This window comes from Globicephala melas, chromosome 13 (genome assembly GCF_963455315.2).
Source record: "Globicephala melas chromosome 13, mGloMel1.2, whole genome shotgun sequence".
Lineage (NCBI taxonomy): Eukaryota > Metazoa > Chordata > Mammalia > Artiodactyla > Delphinidae > Globicephala > Globicephala melas.
Window position 1 is genome coordinate 21,586,640 of NC_083326.1, and position 20,458 is coordinate 21,607,097.

The following is a 20,458-nucleotide window of genomic DNA, read 5'->3' on the forward strand; positions in this document are numbered from 1 at the left end:
TATATATATTTGATAATTATTTGTATATTAGTATACCTGCTAGGGCTGTTTAACAAATCACCACAAACTTGGTGGCTTAAAACAATAGATATTTATTGTCTCACAGTTCTGGAGGCTAGAAGTCCAAAATCAAGATGTCAGCAAGGCCATACTTTCTCTCCAAAGGCTTTAGGGGAGGATCCTTTCTTGCCTCGTCCTAGATTCTTGTGGGTACCAAAAGTCCTTGGCTTGTAGATTTATCACTCCAATCTCTGCATCTGTCTTCTCATGGTGTTCTCCTCTGTGTTTCTGTATCTAAATTTCCTTCTTCTTAAAAGGACACTAGTCATTGGATTAGGACCCACCCTAATATGGTATAACCCCATCTTAACTTGATTACATCTGCAAAGACCCTATTTACAAATAAGGGCACATTCACAGGTACCGAGGGTTAAGTATTTAACATATCTTTTTGGAGGACATCATTCAGCCCACTGTAATATATATGGTGAAAGAATCCACAAAAATGGATATGATTACTCTGACAGAGGATGTGGGGTGAGAATAGGACCAGTGACAGTCCCTTGGAGGGATTCCTCCTTGAAAGAGAACAAAGTAATAAAGGGGAGGATAAGGACATGCCATGGCTTACAAGACATAAAAAATAATCCATAAAAGTTGCATGCTGGCAAATGCATTTTGAAGAATAGATGTGATAAGAGGGTTAAAAATCTTCAGAGCCTTCAAGAAGCATGAGTACTGGCAATAGGCCATTGTAACTCTTACTAAAGATTGCCTACTAAACAATTGTTACTAAACAAGCTTGGAGGCAGATAGATCATTTAGGAAGACACTGCAGTGACCTAGTCAGATTATGACAGTTGCCTGAACCAGGATTGTTGCAGTGGGAAGAGAGAGGACTGGGCAGCTTATTGAAGTAAAATCAAAAGGAGGTGATGCTGCATTGAATATAGAAAAGAATTCAAGGACGACTTCCAGGATTTTTTTTGGCAAAGTGTAAGACTGGTTGGCATTATTTATTTATTTATTATTTATTTATTTTGTGGTACGCAGGTCTCTCACCATTGTGGCCTCTCACGTTGCGGAGAACAGGCTCCGGATGCGCAGGCTTAGCGGCCATGGTTCACGGGCCCAGCCGCTCCGCGGCATGTGGGAACTTCCCGGACTGGGGCACGAACCCGTGTCCCCTGCATCGGCAGGCGGACTCTCAACCACTGCGCCACCAGGGAAGCCCATGGTTGGCATTATTGAGGTAAATAACACAGCAAGTCCATGGAGGAATAATGATTTCAGTTTTAAATATCTTGATGACATATTGTCGTATTTTCTAGTAGCAGAGTACAGTGTGCTGATGTATATAAGTGTTGGAGACTCAGAAAAGGATTGGATCTGAATATAAGTATTTGGTAAAGAAAGGTGATAATTGAAACTGTTAGAATGGGTGAAATTATCCAGCGTGGTAATAGATTTACATGAGGACATACCTGCAGTATATGTAGGGATGGGAGGGAAAAGAGGTACCTCCAGAGGGCGGGGAGAGGATGGTGAGTGCTCATGAGAAAGACCAGGAGGATGTAGTGCTGAGATCCGAGAAGTCTTCGTGTAGGTGGGGCTGTGAACAGTATCAAAGGCTGCATAGAGGACACGTAGCACATGGGCTGAGAGGAGTCTACAAACGTAAAAAAACACAAAATGTGCATGTGTGTGCATGCATATGCATGTGTGTGTGGGAAAGTGTGTGTTTTCAGAGCGTCACTTTGGTGTACTAAAGGGAGTAGATGGTAGATTAAATGGGGTTCCTGGATGGAAAGAGCTCTTTCAATCATCTGACCATGAAGCAGAAGAGAACAGTACCTACAAGTGAAAATAACCAAACTGAAAGTGAGATTCATTGGCATAACTGAAACTGACTGAAGAACTGGTGGTGTTTTAAATGTCATGAGGAAAAACCAGATGAAAAGGAGAGTTCAGGGAGAGAGAAGAGAGTATGGTGACTGAGCACATTTTCTGAAAAGACGGAAGGAAAGGAACCCTCAGAGGGTTAGTTCACTTTTTATGGGAGAAAGGTCACCCCCTCCATTGCCTCAGGAAGTAAGGAGGAAAGGATGCTGTTCAGTAGAAATAGATGACAAATAGGTTATTCAGCTAAGAATATTCTTCCAAATTAAGAGGGGAGGAAGAATAAAATAATTTGGAGACATTAGCTCCCTAACTTTCGAATGCTGTTTTCATGCTATTTATAAGGATATAGTGATTGTGTTTCTTCTGCCCTCTCCTCTGAAAAGAAACTTTGGGCATTCTAGGCTGTTAGTTCAACCAGAGAAGCTCTCTTTCATGTGGTCTGCCATCACCCATTTGTCAGAACACTTCCTGACAGCTGCATCATGCCACCAGAAAGTCACTCCTTTCTTTTCCCCAGGGAAAGGGGCTGGAGAGCTCTCACTGGGGGCCCTGGAGACGACAGCTCACAATTCCTGCCAACATGACTGAAATCAAAGGTTTTGACATACATTTTTGTATCATGATTTCTATACCCAAATAGTTTATTAATTTTTTTTTTCTTTTCTGGGGCAATCTAATAAAGATCAGCTTGGACCAGTGATGTTTCCTATTGTTCCTGTAATCTGCACTATAATCTTTCTTTAAATCTTTTGCAGATAGATACGGTATTAGTTCTTGCTTTGCCATTTTATTTTTTCTATTACTATTGCAAGTTATACAGATTGTTATTAAACACACTGGTGGATGAAGGGGTGGATGTTTCTCCCTTTTTCACTTACAGTACAGTTCAAATAGGTTGTGTAGAAAGTATTGGATAACGATACTGAGTTAGGGAACATTAAAATGATTTCATTTTGGATAGCTCACTTGTGATCCACAGAGAGTGTTGTGGTATTGGTTTTGATAAAACTTCACAACCAATGGGAATCTTTTTTGAGTTAGTGTGGAGTGGCCGTAATGCTGGAAATAATCCTGTTGGCCAAGACCCCAGAGCTATACAGATGAGAAAAGGATGCCGGAAATTCTGCTGTTTACATATGTGTCTGTAACACTGAGCCGCTAGAGCAGCCCAGCAAGCCCAGAGGGTAAGATGCTTAATAACCTTGTGGTTTTCTATTTAATTTTTATATTTTCCTGCTGGGGCAGAGCATGTGTTATTCTCAGAGCAAAGAAAAGACAGTTGCTTATAAGATGCAGAACTACTGTAGGTCTGGGAAACAGAGGGATTCAGTGTTTCTTCTTAAAGTGGACTTGATTTCTTCCCTCTCTCTTCCATTTTCCACATTGGTATTCTTTATCCTGACAGCTTGTCATACATTTCCTGTTTTGTAAAAAATAACGGTGTACTAACAAAACTCAGGTAAGATTTTCAGCTCTAAATTTAGACAGTAATATATTATGTTGATAATAAAACCTTGTTTTGTAGTTCCAAATGAATATGAGTTAGTCAATGTGTTTGAAGTAATCTATATTCTTAGAGTAAAAATAAAGTAGAATTATTATGCAGATCCTTATATTTATGCCTCATCCATTTAGAGTTATTTTCATTTTGCTGGTCCTCATGATAAATTCCTGTCACTGTTAGCAGAAAAGTATACTTCAAACTTAGCATTAATATTGATTTCTTTATATAAACTACCTGGGTAGTGTGGAGGAGAAGAGACATAGAATATAATAATAAAATCCTGACCATAATAAAAGGAAATGTGTGTTTAGAGAAAGTAATTACAGAACTAAGGAAAAAGGATCTCTGAAAACCGTTGGGAAGTATTTGCTTATGTTTCCTGCAAAGACAAATTATAAAATAAATGTTAAATGGGTAAATCTGTTAAATAGAAATATAAAGGAGATATTCTTTTAAAAATACAATTATAAACATGTAAGTAACATGGCACTGAAATACACAATGATATTTCTTGATATTCTCATTTAAATAAACACTAGTTTTCCTTTTTTCTAAAATCATCTGAATGCACTTTTGCTAATATTTTTGTGGGATAGGGTATTGTTACAACTTTTGATTAAATATTTTGTTAATCATTTTATTGTCAAATATCCTATTGTCATATCCTTTAAAATATCCTTTAAATATTGTTAAATATCCTTTAAATATTGTCAGATATTTAAAGACATATAAATTAGTCTTTAATTCGGACTTTTCTCCATATTTTTACATAAGCATTAGATTAGAAAGGAATCTTGACAAGTTAGTGATACAATATTTGTATGTTTTGTGTGATTTTGCAATATTGATTTAAAATATCAATGTCTTTGAATATTTAGAAAAATGTTTAATATGAATTGTATTTTCTCCTAAAACTTTAAAAAATAGTTTTCTTGTGAAATAACATCATTTAGTGGTCTCTCTTGCACTGTTCATATGTTTTCATTGGATTCAGTATTTACTTGATCATTGGGACCTAGCTTCTTGGTGCCTCACTATGGGTGTAGCCTTGAAATTTATGAGGGTTTCATCTAATTATTAGAGCCACACATATAATGGCAGTAATTCTTTACGACTGAAAATGATCTCAGGCCACTTCTATTTGAAGAAGCATCATATCTCCTGTACTTGTATTGCAAGGTCAATTGAATTCTGCCATAATGCCAAAACCTTCAAAATTCCCTTTTCAGCAAGATTTTAGAGAAGCCTTGAAAGAGAAGTCTGGCTGCCTGAGCTGAGACTTAAAAAATCAGTGGAACTTGGATAGTTGTTGAAAAGCAAAAAAACTCTTCTGTTCAGAAGTAGTTGGAGCAAAGGGTTTTGAGGCATAAATTAATATACAGCCAGGTAGGATAGGGATGAGTGATTCCCCTCACTGGAGCAGAAAAAAATACACCTTGTGAGTAGTAGACATTGTGCTCAATAGCTAGAGCAGGATGGAGTTGTGGAGCATCTTAAAATTCACACAGATTATATATTATATATTATATATTATACAGTGGGGACAATTGCAAATTTCTGAAGACATGGAGTATTTCTTCTTCTCATCCTCTGCTTCCTCCTTCTTCTTCATCATCTTATTCTTCTTAACCATTATCTTCTTCGTTTTCATCATTGGCATACTTTCAACACATGATTGTGTTTCTTCTGTGTTCAAGGTAACTTACATACCTATCTACAATTTTGATAGCTGTGTGATCAAATGAACTTTATTTTACATATTATCTTTATTTTACATGTGAAAAAATCTGATGTTCAAAAATGTTAAATGATTTCTTTAAAGCCACAAATATAGTAAGTGGAGCCAGGATTCCAGACAATGTCTTTCTGGCTCCAGAGCTATTCCACTGTGCTGCACTGGTATTTTAGGGATGTGAATCTGGCTGGAGGTATTAGCAGGATGGTTTGGAATGGGCATTGGGGTAACAGAACTCAGGGAGGGGCGGTGAGACACAGGCAGATCAATTCCAGCATGTGTAAACCCAGCCAATCACAGTCCTCTCAGGTGGTCCACTCTTGGCATTGGGAATAGAAAGAAGAAATTGATCCTGAAAATAAGCAGGTTTTACATTTAAATTCTGTAATATGCTGTTCTCATATTCATCTCTTATGCTTTCCTCTCTCTTTTATTTTCTTGAATGTTGTAGTCATATTCAGAGAAGATATATTTTGATTTCTCAAAGGAAATTTCATCTCTGATTTTCATCTAATATTACTGATTCACAAATGAAATATGTGAAATGACTGGAAATGATATTGGGATTATGCTGACATTCCTTTGTTTCTTTTTGATTCATGATATGAATGAATGCCTAGTGACCACACCTTCTTAAAATTATGGAGAGATGCAATTATTACCAAAAAGAATTATCCTATAAGTTTTATTTCAATGGGTGAAGAAAATTTAAAATTTAAACATAAATTTAAAATTTATGTTGCTAATAGATAATTTTGAGAACAGTGTATGTATAGTAAAAAGAATAGAACCTATTTATCAACACTTTCCTGTTCAAATATCCAAACCTTAAATGTATTATTTTGCTTTTCCTCTAAATAGAATAAGACTAATCTCTGCAATAGCATTCATTTTCTTCTCTTCTATTTTTCAATGTTTTTAACGAAATAAAATTAGAAAAGCACCTTATGTTATAATAATGAGTTTTGAATAATATGTATAATTTCTATGATATCATTTTATCTTTTAGCATCTTTATTGGAGTATCATTGCTTTACAATGGTGTGTTAGTTTCTGCTTTATAACAAACTGAATCAGCTATACATATACATATATCCCCATATCTCTTCCCTCTTGTGTCTCCCACCCTCCTATCCCACCCCTCTAGGTGGTCAAAAAGCACCGAGCTGAGCTGATCTCCCTGTGCTATGCGGCTGCTTCCCACTAGCTATCTATTTGACATTTGGTAGTGTATATATGTTCATGCCACTCTCTCACTTTGTCCCAGCTTACCCTTCCCCCTCCCCATATCCTCAAATCCATTCTCTAGTAGGTCTGTGTCTTTATTCCCATCTTGCCCCTAGGTTCTTCATAACCATTTTTTTTTTTAGATTCCATATATATGTGTTAGCATACGGTATTTGTTTTTCTCTTTCTGACTTACTTCACTATGTATGACAGACTCTAGGTCCATCCACCTCACTACAAATAACTCAATTTCATTTCTTTTTATGGCTGAGTAATATTCCATTGTATATATGTGCCACATCTTCTTTATCCATCCATCTGTTGATGGACACTTAGGTTGCTTCCATGTCCTGGCTACTGTAAACAGAGCTGCAGTGAACATTCTGGTACATGCCTCTTTTTCAGTTATGGTTTTCTCAGGGTATATGCCCAATAGTGGGATTGCTGGGTCATATGGTAGTTCTATTTGTAGTTTTTTAAGGAACTTCCATACTGTTCTCTATAGTGGCTGTATCAGTTTACATTCCCACCATCAGTGCAAGATTGTTCCCTTTTCTCCACACCCTCTCCAGTATTTATTGTTTCTAGATTTTTTGATGATTGCCATTCTGACCGGTGTGAGATGATATCTCATTGTAGTTTTGATTTGCATTTCTTTACTGATTAATGATGTTGAGCATTCTTTCATGTGTTTGTTGGCAATCTGTATATCTTCTTTGGAGAAATGTCTGTTTAGGTCTTCTGTCCATTTTTTGATTGGATTGTTTGTTTTTTTGTCATTGAGCTGCATGAGCTGCTTGTAAATTTTGGAGATTAATCCTTTGTCAGTTGCTTCATTTGCAAATATTTTCTCCCATTCTGAGGGTTGTCTTTTGGTCTTGTTTATGGTTTCCTTTGCTGTGCAAAAGCTTTGAAGTTTCATTAGGTCCCGTTTGTTTATTTTTGTTTTTATTTCCATTTCTCTAGGAGGTGGGTCAAAAAGGATCTTGCTGTGATTTATGTCATAGAGTGTTCTGCCTATGTTTTCCTCTAAGAGTTTGATAATGTGTGGCCTTACATTTAGGTCTTTAATCCATTTTGAGTTTATTTTTGTGTATGGTGTTAGTGAGTGTTCTAATCTCATACTTTTACATGTACCTGTCCAGTTTTCCCAGCACCACTTATTGAAGAGGCTGTCCTTTCTCCACTGTATATTCCTGCCTCCTTTATCAAAGATAAGGTGACCATATATGCGTGGGTTTATCTCTGGGCTTTCTATCCTGTTCCATTGATCTATATTTCTGTTTTTGTGTCAGTACCATACTGTCTTCAGTACTGTAGCTTTCTAGTATAGTCTGAAGTCAGGGAGCCTGATTCCTCCAGCTCCATTTTTCTTTCTCAAGATTGCTTTGGCTATTCAGGGTCTTTTGTGATTCCATACAAATTGTGAAATTTTTTGTTCTAGTTCTGTGAAAAATGCCAGTGGTAGTTTGATAGGGACTGCATTGAATCTGTAGGTTGCTTTGCGTAGTAGAGTCATTTTCACAGTGTTGATTCTTCCAATCCAAGGACATGGTATATCTCTCCATCTATTTGAATGATCTTTAATTTCTTTCATCAGTGTCTTATAATTTTCTCCATACAGGTCTTTTGTCTCCTTAGGTAGGTTTATTCCTAGATATTTTATTCTTTTTGTTGCAGCAGTGGTAAATGGGAGTGTTTTCTTAATTTCACTCTCAGATTTTTCCTCATTAGTTTATAAGAATGCCAGAGATTTCTGTGCATTAATTTTGTATCCTGCTACTTTACCAAATTCATTGATTAGCTCTAGTAGTTTTCTGGTAGCATCTTTAGGATTCTCTATGTATAGTATATGATATCATTTTAGAAATGTACTATGTACTATTTTAGAAGCTTGCTGTCACTTAAGTAGGCTGTATTGGAGCAATACCTTTTGCCAAGCATCCAAACAGATAAAGATAGTTGAAATGTAAAGATTGATCCTTTTAAAATTATCATTACTAAAAGAATAAGTACATTTGTTGTTTCAAATGCTTTGGTCACTGACTCTATGACATTTTATTTTAATTAAATATGTCTAGGCTGAATTCCAAGATGGTTTTCCAAAGAGGGAATTTTATATGCCCCAGTCCTCAGTGCCGTCACCAATTATAGATGTTCAGCTGTGATCAAGTGTGAATTGAGACTTTGGTTATAAAAAGGAAAACTGGATAGGTATTTTATTGGAGAAAATCAGCCCATCAAAGAGAAGATGGGTTGGGCACAGGGCCATTTCATTGAAATCAATAGCTTTGCAGAGGATTATTAATCTTATTATATGTTTAAGTATTATCTTGGTGATTTATAGTCAATGGTATTTGCCAAGAATTGCTGTTATGTGTAACAAAGATATAAAGATATTTGATGTTAAAATTCTGATAGAAGCATTTTTTTGGTAGCTGAAGACAGAGATATCCTTAGTATTGGGTAGGAAACATGCTCATTGCAGAACTTACCAATCGTATTTTAACCCAATGCTTGCTTTTAGTTTGCGGAATTTAAGGTTAAAAAAAATAGAAGTGAGTCTTTCAGTCACTGACTCATGAACATATGTTTCTAAGTTGCAGGAACTGGTTAGAAATGTAACATGAGGTAAAGTGACAATATTTAAATGAAGAAGAGCCTGAAGCAACTTTAGACTAGTTTTTACGGAAAGAGTTCTGAGGGTTTTTCATAGAGTCTTTCATTTCCTCCCTTAGTGAATTTAGGATTATGAAGGCATTATGTCAAAAGTTGAATGTATGATGGCTGCCAAAGATCGAATGGCCTTATTATTCATATATTCATAGATTTCTTTCTTCTGTTTACTCATCATCTGAATGAGGTGAAAACATAACTCACAAATTATAAGTGCTCAGTGGAATGGTGACACTTTGTAGCAAAGGAGGGAGGGGGAGGTAGAAGTGCCAGGCAATCCCTGGAGTTTAATGTAGTTCTGGAAATTTCTATCTGTAAGCCTTTCCTAGGTAGGAGCTCGAGTAATTGCAGGGGTTGTGTAAGGACTCAGGTGTGCCTCATTCCATTTTTAGTTCAGAATCTCCTGTAGGTTTACCTACGGCAGGACTGAGTCGGACCAAAGCCAGACAACTTAGAGCTGCTCTCATCCCATTCTCTGATGCTGCCCAGGTTTCTCTGTTCTTCTTATCATGACAGAGCTTAAGTTATAAAACTTATGACTGTGTGGATTGAAAACATTGATTGTGACAATTATGATAATAAATGGACTGTAAAAATGTTGATGCTGTATGAATCTACATGCTGGTTTCTGAACTTTGGATGTGGGACTGCAATAAATTTGACCTACTAGTGCAGATTGATGGGAAAGACTCCAGTACTCACCGAGCCATAAGCAGGTCCGCTCTCTTAGAAGTGGGCTTCTCACAGAAGTCAGGGCCTAAGCTTAGCTGACACCAAAGCTCGACTCCTAGGTCTTATATTAATATATTCACTTGTCTATATCTACTCTGTGGCTGTAAGTGGTTATTGAGTATTTTTTCTATATAAATTAATGAAAACGACACATTCTAGTAACCTAGATGTTTATCAGAAACAATATCAGAAGTATAAATAATGCAAGAGGCAAACTCCCTCTCCCAACTTCTCAGTCCTGTGAAACCCCTTGATTCTCTTATTTTTTGGAAAGGGTACACATGCCTTTTTCTCTCAAGTCCCTCACCTACTTTCCACACTATTTCAAAAGTATTTGTGGCTGACTATGTATAAACATTTGTCTTTTGTAGCTAAAGATATTCACTGTAATATATATATATATATATATATATATATATATATATTTCAGATAATTCAAAGAATTAAGTTCCTGGTCATGATTAAAATGGAAGTTAACCTCACTGAAAACTTTTTCTATATTAATTATAAGAGTCTATCAGCGTCCAGTTTTCCAAGGTCATCTTCTTTAGGGGAGTCTGATTTATTTAGTAAAACTTGTAATACTTGTCTTTTGGGGAAAAAAAAGAATAGTTTTAAGCCATTCTCTTTTCTTGCAGGTTTATTCTCTTAGTGGTGAATATCTACTGTGTCTCCGACCTTGTTCTAGCAATAGAAATAGAAATGCAAACTAAACTAAAAATCCCCTGCTTTCATCAAGTGTAAATTTTAGCTAGTGAAGCAATAGAATCCACAAATTCTATAATTGTATATTAAGTAATGATAAGTTCTTGATGAAAGAAGAGGCAGGCTAAGAGGGAATGGAGAATGTGTGTCCTTTTGACATAATCTGAGAACTGCCCTCCGTCAGGGTGAATGAAAGAAATCTACCATGAGGAATCTTAGGAGGAAAAGTTATAGGCAGATTAAAAAACACTAAAGTCGGGCTTCCCTGGTGGCGCAGTGGTTGAGAGTCCGCCTGCCGATGCAGGGGACACGGGTTCGTGCCCCCGTCCAGGAGGATCCCACGTGCCACGGAGCGGCTGGGCCCGTGAGCCATGGCCACTGAGCCTGCATGTCCGGAGCCTGTGCTCCGCAACGGGAGAGGCCACAACAGTGAGAGGCCCGCGTACCACAAAAAAAAAAAAAACAAAACACTAAAGTCTCTAGTCAGGAGAGTATTGTCTTTTGAAGGAATGGCCGGAAGGCCAGCAGCTGCAGAAAGTAAGCAAAGCAGAGGCAGGTGTACCGTGAAACTAATCCAACTAAATTTCAAGATAATCTTTTACATAAAAAAAAGGCCTCCTCACCCCATAATGGTATGAATCTCAGGTCCAGAAATCTCAGATCCTGGAGAATAGTTTGGAGAAGTAGCCTGTACCCAGATCATGAGACCCTCACAGGCCGCAGCAATAACTTCTTTTTTTATTGTGAGCCTGATGGGAAGTGATTTAAGTTTTTGATCCTAAGTTAAGTTTTAAAAGGATCACTCCAGCTGTTGTGGAGAATACACTGGAGTAGGGAAAAGTTAGAGAGACTGGGAAAAATACAACAGTCCAGGCAAGAGATAAAGCAGTTTGAAATAGATACTAGAAACAAAGTTGCTGAGATTATGGAAATACAGAATTTTCCAACTACGATGATGTGCAATGTGAAAAAAGGAGGAATCAAAGATGATCTTTTTTAAAAAAAAACACAACAGATGATCTTTTGGCTTGATCTGAGAAACTGGAATAATAAAATATCTGTTTGTTGACAGAAGGAGGCCAGTGGGAGGAGTAGTTTAGATTGGGAGCTGGTGTTTAAGAATTTGGTTTTGGACATGTGAAATTTGAGATACCAGTTACATATTGAAGTGGAGATGTCAGCTGGATTCATGAGTCAAGAACTAAAAGAAGATCTCAGAATGGAGAAATGATTTTGGTAAACATCAGGAAATAGGTGGTTTTGAAGGCAAAGGACTGGATGCATTCAGCTAGACATATTACCACTGGGGAAGAGAAGAGGTGCGAAGACTCAGCCCTGGAGCACTTCCACCTCAGAGGTGTGCGGTGAGACAGACCCACTGAAGCAGAATAAGAAGCAGCCACCAGCAAGGTAGAGAAGAACCATGAGAAGGGGTCTTCTAGAAGCCAAGTAAATGAGTGATCTGGAAAGATGGAATGGCCAGTTATAGAAATACTACTAATTGGTCAAGTAAGACAGGAATTTCAAGCCTGGAATTAAACATTAATTAGATTTAGCAATGTAGAAGTCATTGTTTTTTGTAGAGATCTAGGCTTGAATATTAACACAGTGGGTTCAGGAGAGAATTGGATGAGTGAAAATGTCTTTTAAAGATTTTTGTTTCAAAAAATTCCAGAGAAATCGGATGGCCCCTGGATGGGGATCAAGATGATTTTTTTGTAAGGTTGACGGCATTACAGCCTCTGCCCATTGCCTGATGGGAATGATCTAGAAGAGAAGTATAAACTGATTTAGTAGGAGAGAGGGGACTGTTTTCAGGGGACGCACATCCTTGAGTGTGTTAGAAGTGATTAGATGGAGCATACAAATGGGAAGTTTGGCCTTAAGGACCTGAATGATCCCTCCAAGCAGAGTATAATGGTATTAATGAGACTGATAGCTGTGGTAGAACCAGAGTATAGTGGTTGTCTTTGATAACTTTTCTTTTCTTAGTGAAATAGAAAAAACAGGTTCATCAAGAGAGATGGAAGAGTTGAGAAAGACATGGGAAGTTTGAAGACAGAAAATGTGTGGCATTGTTCAAGAGAATGGGAGAGTGAATTGATCGAGTTGGCTTGGTAGCACTAAGGGCTGGCTTGATGTTCAAGTCAAGAAGTTGAAGTGAGACCAGATGACAAGGGATGTGTTTTCTCCAAGTATGATCAGGTGCTGAGGTGCATCTATGGACCAGGCAGGTAGTTGGAATTAACCAGAATTAGAGTTTTCTAGGCAAGTAAGGTGGAGAGAATGCCATTCTAGCCAAAGGTAATTTGCTAATAATGGAGCACAGAATAGGGAGGGCAACGTTGATGTGAAGTAGATGAGAAATAGAAGGCAATAGAATCAATTTATAGGACGTCCAAGTTGGGTCAAAGAAGAGAGTTATGGGAAATATAGGAGAAGGAAATCAGAAAGGTGCTTGACATTGAAATGGGAAAGAAATGCTAACTTGGTAATGGCATCTAGGGTATATAACCAGCCAGTGGGTGGGTGAGGTAAAATTATTGGAATTAATAGGAACTGAGAGATGAGAATATTGTAAGGATAATATATATGAAAATACGTTGGATAATAAATGAAGTTTTTGTCCCTGAAAATATATTTCATTCCTCTACTACCTAATCAATTAACACAATTGGTTTTACTAGATAAGCTTTATTTTTTATTAATAAATATTTTTAAATTTACTTAAATGTGGAATACTTGCCTCATAAAAATATATGGAAAAGCATAATGATATATATGTATGTGTGTGTGTGTGTGTGTGTGTGTGTGTGTGTGTATATATGTATATATAGTTAGATTTAATTATGGTAGAAACATAAATATTCACAGGTAGACAGTAATTTTAATACCCATCCCATACTGAGACTCTAAATTTTTGTTTGTGAATTTATCCATTTACCTTCTTGCTATTTTTTATGATGTTTTGATTGGTCTTACAGACTGTATTAGAGAACAATCTTCAGGCAGGGATAAGATCTAGACAGAATTTTCCACGTCTAACAAGTTGTAATCCCATAATCTTTCTAGAGGTTTATTATTTTGCCAATGATTTAGATAAAAATAAAAATAATGTTTATTAATAATGTTATTTAGTGTTCTTGGGCCTAAGTTTATAACACAACCAATATTTTTACAATTACATGTATTTTTTTTTTCTTTTTTTTTTGCGGAAGCGGGCCTCTCACTGTTGTGGCCTCTCCCGTTGCAGAGCACAGGCTCCGGACGCGCAGGCCCAGCGGCCATGGCTCACGGGTCCAGCCGCTCTGCGGCATGTGGGATCTTCCCGGACCGGGGCACGAACCCGTGTCCCCTGCATCGGCAGGTGGACTCTCAACCACTGCGCCACCAGGGAAGCCCAATTACATATATTTTTAAATATAAGAAACATTTTTGTATTGTTATGAAGAAATGCTGTTACATTAAAAAATGTTTTACTGATCAATTAAAAACAAAGAATCATTTTTGTCTAAAAACCCAAGCTGTCTAAACAGCTTCCAATATATTTTAATGGGCTTTCTTAAAGCCTAGATGAGAATGTTGACCAGACATATATCCATCGTTTTGAATGATGTCAGTTGTACTCTGGTACAACTAGTGCAGCATCACCTCTTCTGCATTATGTGACCATGTGGCAGAGAATGAAAATGTCCTGTTTATTTGCATTTAAATAACAGGCATTACTTCTTTTGTCTGTATTTCCACTATCAATAGAATGCAGTTTCCAAGCATATATTTGTAAATACTGTTATTAGTAACCATGTTAACTTGAAGTATAGATTGAAAGCCTCTGTAAGATAGAGACAAAAATATTGCCAAAATCCACGGAACATATTTTTTAAAAATCAAAGCATAATTTTCTATTTCTGTACAATCCTCTATGAAAAATAAACCCCCTTAGTTTTGTTTAGATATTCTAGAGTAGAGATGTCCAATAGGAATATTGTTCAAACAACATACACAATTTAAAGTTACATTAAAAAGTTAAAATATTGCATTGCACAGGGAGATCAGCTCGGCGCTTTGTGAACACCTAGAAGGGTGGGATAGGGAGGGTGGGAGGGAGGGAGATGCAAGAGGGAGGAGATTTGAGGATATATGTATATGTGTAACTGATTCACTTTGTTATACAGCAGAAACTAACACAACATTGTAAAGCAATTATACTGCAATAAAGATGTTAAAAAAAAAGTTAAAAAATAAACATGAAATTAATTTTAGTAGTATATTTTACTTCTCAATATATTAAAAATATCATTCTAAAATATAATCAATATAAAATTATGAATGAGATATTTTACATTTTTGTTTTCTATACTGTGCCTAATTTACATATACAGTACATCTCAGATCAGACTACCCTCATTTCCAGCTCCATCTGGCTAATGACTGCCATGTAGGACAGGCCCCAGAATATAAACAATTACAAAGTATTCTCACAGCAACCATAGATCATGGTTAGGAATTATATTTATCTCTGTGTTGTAAATGAAGATACGTGTTTGAGTGACCTTCTCAAGAAACAGATTTATCCCGGGTTTTCTGATTTTGAACCCAGTATTCTCTGGGTTTCAGTATACCATTCTGATGCTGTTATATTGATATATTTTTGTTATACTGATACTGAGAAGTATGTGACATATCATGACCCGTGGAAATAACTGGTGTTAGTATGTTCTTTCGTTGCTATAATTTAAGAAAACCTAATTGGTGTGAAAAGCAGACAATGATGAAAACAACGAAACCCAGTTTCTAGGAATCCACACATTTCTTAGTTTTTTTTTCTTCTTCTTCTTTTTATGAATTAAATGAAAGATACAAATCTGGGAGAGCAGAGAGAGAAAAAAAGTAAAAATAGAGTTTTTGAGGAAGATTTAAAATTGTGGCATTATTGGGATTACTTGGGAAAGAGTTGAAAAATATTTATATGATTGAGAGGGTGAATATAAACAAAGCAAGTTTAAAAAAATGTCTGAGTTTAATCTGGTTTCAGCTCTTTCCTTGCACATGTCTTACATTTTCTATGTTAGAGACTGGAAAGCCAGATCTGTTGAGAAATATAAACACTGGCTATTGACTTCCTGTTATTTTGACATTTTTAATGCAATTCCTTACTTGTCTTTAGTAAAGAAATAAAAAAAAACAACTATGCCTACAATAAAAATAAATGCATGAAAACTGATTCCAGATCAGTTAACAATTGTGTTAAGAACTCTGTTTTATAGTTAAATTGCTTTTTTCTTTAGTGTTGTCTATTTTTATGCCAAAGGACAAAAACCAGAAACATCAGCTCTTAGAAAGATGATTGGAGAAGTTGAGAGACTCTATGTCTAAACAAATTACTAATACATTTTGGCTAAAAGGGAGAAAGTAAAGCCAGGGAAGAAGTTTTGCTAGCACATAAAGTAACTGATTTTCAAATCAAAATCTAACATTTACATCTTTAAATATTTCATGTCTTTTCTTTCAAATGAAAATTTCCCAGTGAAATCAAGATTTTGGATATATTATTATAAGACGTAGCTTAAGTATTGCACAATCACCATATTTGTTTTTCTAGGGTAAGGTATTTTCCTCCCAATGATATATCTGAAAATGGATTACTTGTTTTATATTAATTAAAATGTAAAGAATTAGAACAAAACATTTGATTGATATTATTTTTATCTCAAAAGAGTCCATAAATCAATAGGCTATAAATCTAGTGCCAGTGACTGAGATAAGAAGTCAACGTTTCGTCTAAACATCAACATGTTATTAGCTGCTGTTCTGATAATTTGTAATGAAATATATGTATATATTAATATTTCTCCTTTTGTTACATAATATAAGAATGTCCAGTTTTGAATAATTTCATTGTTCTCCTTTGCTTTTTCTATATTATTTTATTTCAGTTTTTCTGAGAGTTAAAATGCTCCTTAGCAAGAAAGAACAATTGGTTTAACATCCTTGTAATACTATAAATAAATATAGTACTATAAATGCATAGTTTTAATTATACACAAAATCAATTTCACATGTTCCTTTTATATTTTTTCCATTCATTCATAAGAGGAACAATATACCCTCTGAAACTTATGCTATTTCTATTCAGAGGTAGGTAGCCTTGTGATTTCAAAATAGATTAATCACGTGTTTTAAGGAAAAAACATAATTGTGAAACTTGGGTAGGTCCATATTCACTAATAATTTTATTTTCTCAGCGTCCTCTGTAATCATATCCACACGGGCATATAATTCAAGAACTAAATCTGACTTGTAGTAATTTGGAGTTGCCAAGGGCTTCACTGAACTCCTGCAGTTCTGCACCTTGAACATATTGCCGTGGGTGGGTATTGCAGCTGGTTTCCTGTTTAAAATATTTCGAGAACTTTTGAAAGTTCAGTTCGTTCTCTGCCCAGAGTTTCTTCATTTTCCATAAAGAAAGAAGAACTGAACATCTGTAAATATTTATATTTGGGAGATTAATCAGTAATATGTGATTAAACCCCGAAAATTGGGTTACTCTGTGTTGTAGTTTATGCAATTCTATTATTTACAGTTCTTTCAACATGTTCAAAGTAATTTGCTTTGTTTGGTTCATAACCTCATTTTGTTATATTTAAAAATGTGAACACATCTAGATCAGATGCTATGAGTGAATCTTTGGAGAAAAAAAATATCCTTGAATTTGACTTGAAAATCTGTGAGTCGTATTTCACAAGTAATCAGAATGTAAGCTCCATCAGGATGGACATTTAAATCTATTTATTTACTGATGCACCTTCAACCCCTGGAACAACGTGCCTGGCAGTTGGCAAAAATTAAACAATATTAGTTGAATGAATGCATATGAATATTCAAGGCTCAAAAGCTAAAAAATATTTACCCTTATTCTACACTAGCAACATGCAGAAATAAGTAGACATTATTGTATAGGCATATGTATGTTTTTAGTAAAACGATCATCAAAATGTATTGTTTTACATGCATTTTCTTGTTTGTGTGTCTCATTTTGCCTTTGCTTCACATGAGTTGCAGAAATCATTTCAAAACCCTAAACTGAATGAAGATAAAAGTAAAGACAAATGGAAATAAGTATAGGTACTTTAAAAATCTTAAAAGTACTATTGTTAAATTAATTAAACAGGGAGCCTGTTAGACGGAGGGGTTCTAATGTCATGGTGGCCTGTGGAAGCAAAACAAAATCTAAGTCCATTAACACCTCAAGGTTACTAAGTTGAAACCTAAGGACAGCTAATCGCAAACAGCCAACTTGGGATTAAGTTATAGCTAATCAATAATTTCCTTCCTTTGTTTCCACCTTTTCTTTATAAAAGTCTCTCCTCAGCCCCTGTCAGTGGACTCTTCTGCTTTAGCACTATCGGATTGGAGTCGATTTTTGCTGAAATAACATTTTTAATATGCCTCAATTTATCTTTTAACACTATATACTTACCACTACTTGTTTTTAATTATGTGTATTTTAGTTTGTGTACGAATTTTCCAGTCTAATTTAGAGCCATGGGAAAGTGTTCATCTTGGAACAGGGCACATCATGTACAAGAGACGTTGGTTTGAAAAAAGGCAAACAAACAAACAAAACCCTAATAGGACCAAAAATTTGGAAACAGGTAGTGATCAGTGTTTTTCAGATGATTTAGATTCTTATGTATCTGCCTTCTGCCTACCTATTTTTTTTTTAAACCAAGGAACTTATTTGTAAACTTCAGTGAAGAACTTTCATAAATGAACAGCCATTTGCATCAACGTACTCAGCAGGAGGTGAAGCCCTGTCCAGACATGGTTATGCATCACACGTATGGCTTCTATCTAACTAAAATGAAAATGTGACAGCAAAAAAGCCCAAAGTTTTTTGTTTGTTTTTGCAATTCTACAATGTCATTAGGAACAAAATTAAGGAGGAATTTACCCCAATCTGCCTTAACCTAGAAAATAAAATCTCTAGTGTTAGCGTGTTTTAGTCTGTATTAATTTTGGGTGCTTTCTGAGTGCAGGTTACTCTATGGGTGTTTATAAATTTAGTGATTTTTAGAGAGACGTTTCTTGAAGAATTTTCCTAATTAGGAAGACTAAGTATAAAACCATATAGTGCCCCACGGAAACATTCAAGAAAACAGTTTTCTTTTTGTGTTGATACAGTGCAAACTTTAAGAAAGGGGGAATTTTGGAAAAGATAGCCTAGGTGATTAAGTGATTGAAAGGTAGAAGGCTTTTAGGAGAGATGATAGGTGATGATCTTGGGATTTCATGAAGCATGAAGGACAGCAATCTGACTTTCACAGGTAGGGAGAGAAGCTGAATTAGATAATGAATATCTGAATCTGGAAGAGACAAATATTAGACTGAGTTTGACTTTGATGAACTGAGCATATTCACGTAAATGGGTAAATGATTTAGTCACCAAATATAGGTACCTTTTAAATTTTCCACTTTGGAAATAAATATGATTCTCCTACTGACACTGAATGAAGTGAAACTCTCATGAGGGATAGTCAAAAATATACTTATAGTGTTAGATTTTCATCTTCACATGATGAGTGCTTAATCTTTTATTGTTAAACACTCTAGTGTTGAAAATAAAGGAGATTGCAAAAGCTTAAGTCATGGTAGATGTTTACAAAAAGGAAAATAAGCTTTTCATATTTCCATTAGGAATTTTCAGTATTTTAATGGGACAATATATTTGAATAATTTCATTTAAAATAGATTCAAAATCCACATTACATTAACATGTCAAATAGTCTTTGTTCTGCTTTATGAAAAGCATTATATTTTTAAATGTATGCTGCGACAAAAATTTAAATGTTAACCAAAGCATTTATTTCAGAAAAATTTTTCCTTTTGAGTTCACTGAGCTTTATAATCATTTAGAAATTATGGCTATATGTGATCACTGAATTATAGAAGTTGTAAAGCATCAGAAAACAACTTTCATGTGGTGGTTAAGATAATAGAAAAGCTTTTTAAAGAACATAATAAGGAATTGAAATAGTTTCTCTATAGGTTAGCATTACATATCTGTAGAATCTAACTTATGTCTTTCAGATGTTGAGTATTAATTGAATAGATTGATGTTTTGAATAAATCAGAAGGAGTAAAATACAAAAAGGAAGAAAAAATTAAGTGTGTAATGAAAATTCAAGCATTTTCTATTTTTTTTTGTTTGTTGCAGAATATTTGGGAAATGCATAAAAGCAAAAATAAAGCAAAAATTATGCATAATCCATGCATAATTTTCTGTTTTTTTCTATATAAAAATATGAAACATGCATATTTTAGTTCAAACTAGAACTTCTGCATTTCTCATAGAAAAAGTATTCTTCCTGAAGAATTAACATATAGGAATAGAGTATTGACACCAGAGGAAGTTATTTTGATAATCCAAGACTAAAAGCTTGGCTAGAATGAGAAGTGAAATATCTAGGTATCCAAGCAGAGGAAACTTGGAAATGCTGAAAAGGCAAGGAATAGAAAGGAGGCCAGTGGGTAAGACTGGTGCAGCTGTAATAAGGATTTTGAACTTAATCCTAAAGATAATGGGAAAGCAGTAACACAACATTGTAAATCAACTATACTTCAATAAAAAAAAAAATAATAGGAAAGCAATTGAAAGAATTTCAGCAAAGATGAAATAATCAAATGAAAAATAGAAAAATCTCTCTCCAGTTATCGAGTGGTGAAGACTGGTGAAAGGGAGAACAGTTGGAAATCAGTTTCAGTAATCTAAGAGTGAGACAACTGTACTTGGATTAAGTACATCTTCTCTGGGATGGAGAAAAGGGAACACAGATTACAAACTTCTTAGGAAGTAAAATGAGCAGGATTTGGTAATTGATTGGATACAGGGGATGATGAAGAATGAATAGTAAGGGAAGTCTAAATTTGGGATTTACACAACTCAAAGCATATTGGTGACTTTTATTAATACGAAA

The 20,458-nt window shown here is 35.3% G+C and overlaps 1 protein-coding gene across 1 annotated transcript in view; it reads left to right on the plus strand.

Annotated features, from left to right (window-relative positions):
* Window positions 1–11,815: 11,815 nt before the first annotated feature.
* Window positions 11,816–20,458, plus strand: part of CCDC102B (coiled-coil domain containing 102B) — a 216,224-nt gene continuing 207,581 nt past the window's right edge. The window contains exon 1 of the mRNA XM_070047018.1: window positions 11,816–11,891. The gene's annotated coding sequence lies outside the window, so the exon portion shown is untranslated. The remainder of the gene's footprint in view (window positions 11,892–20,458) is intronic.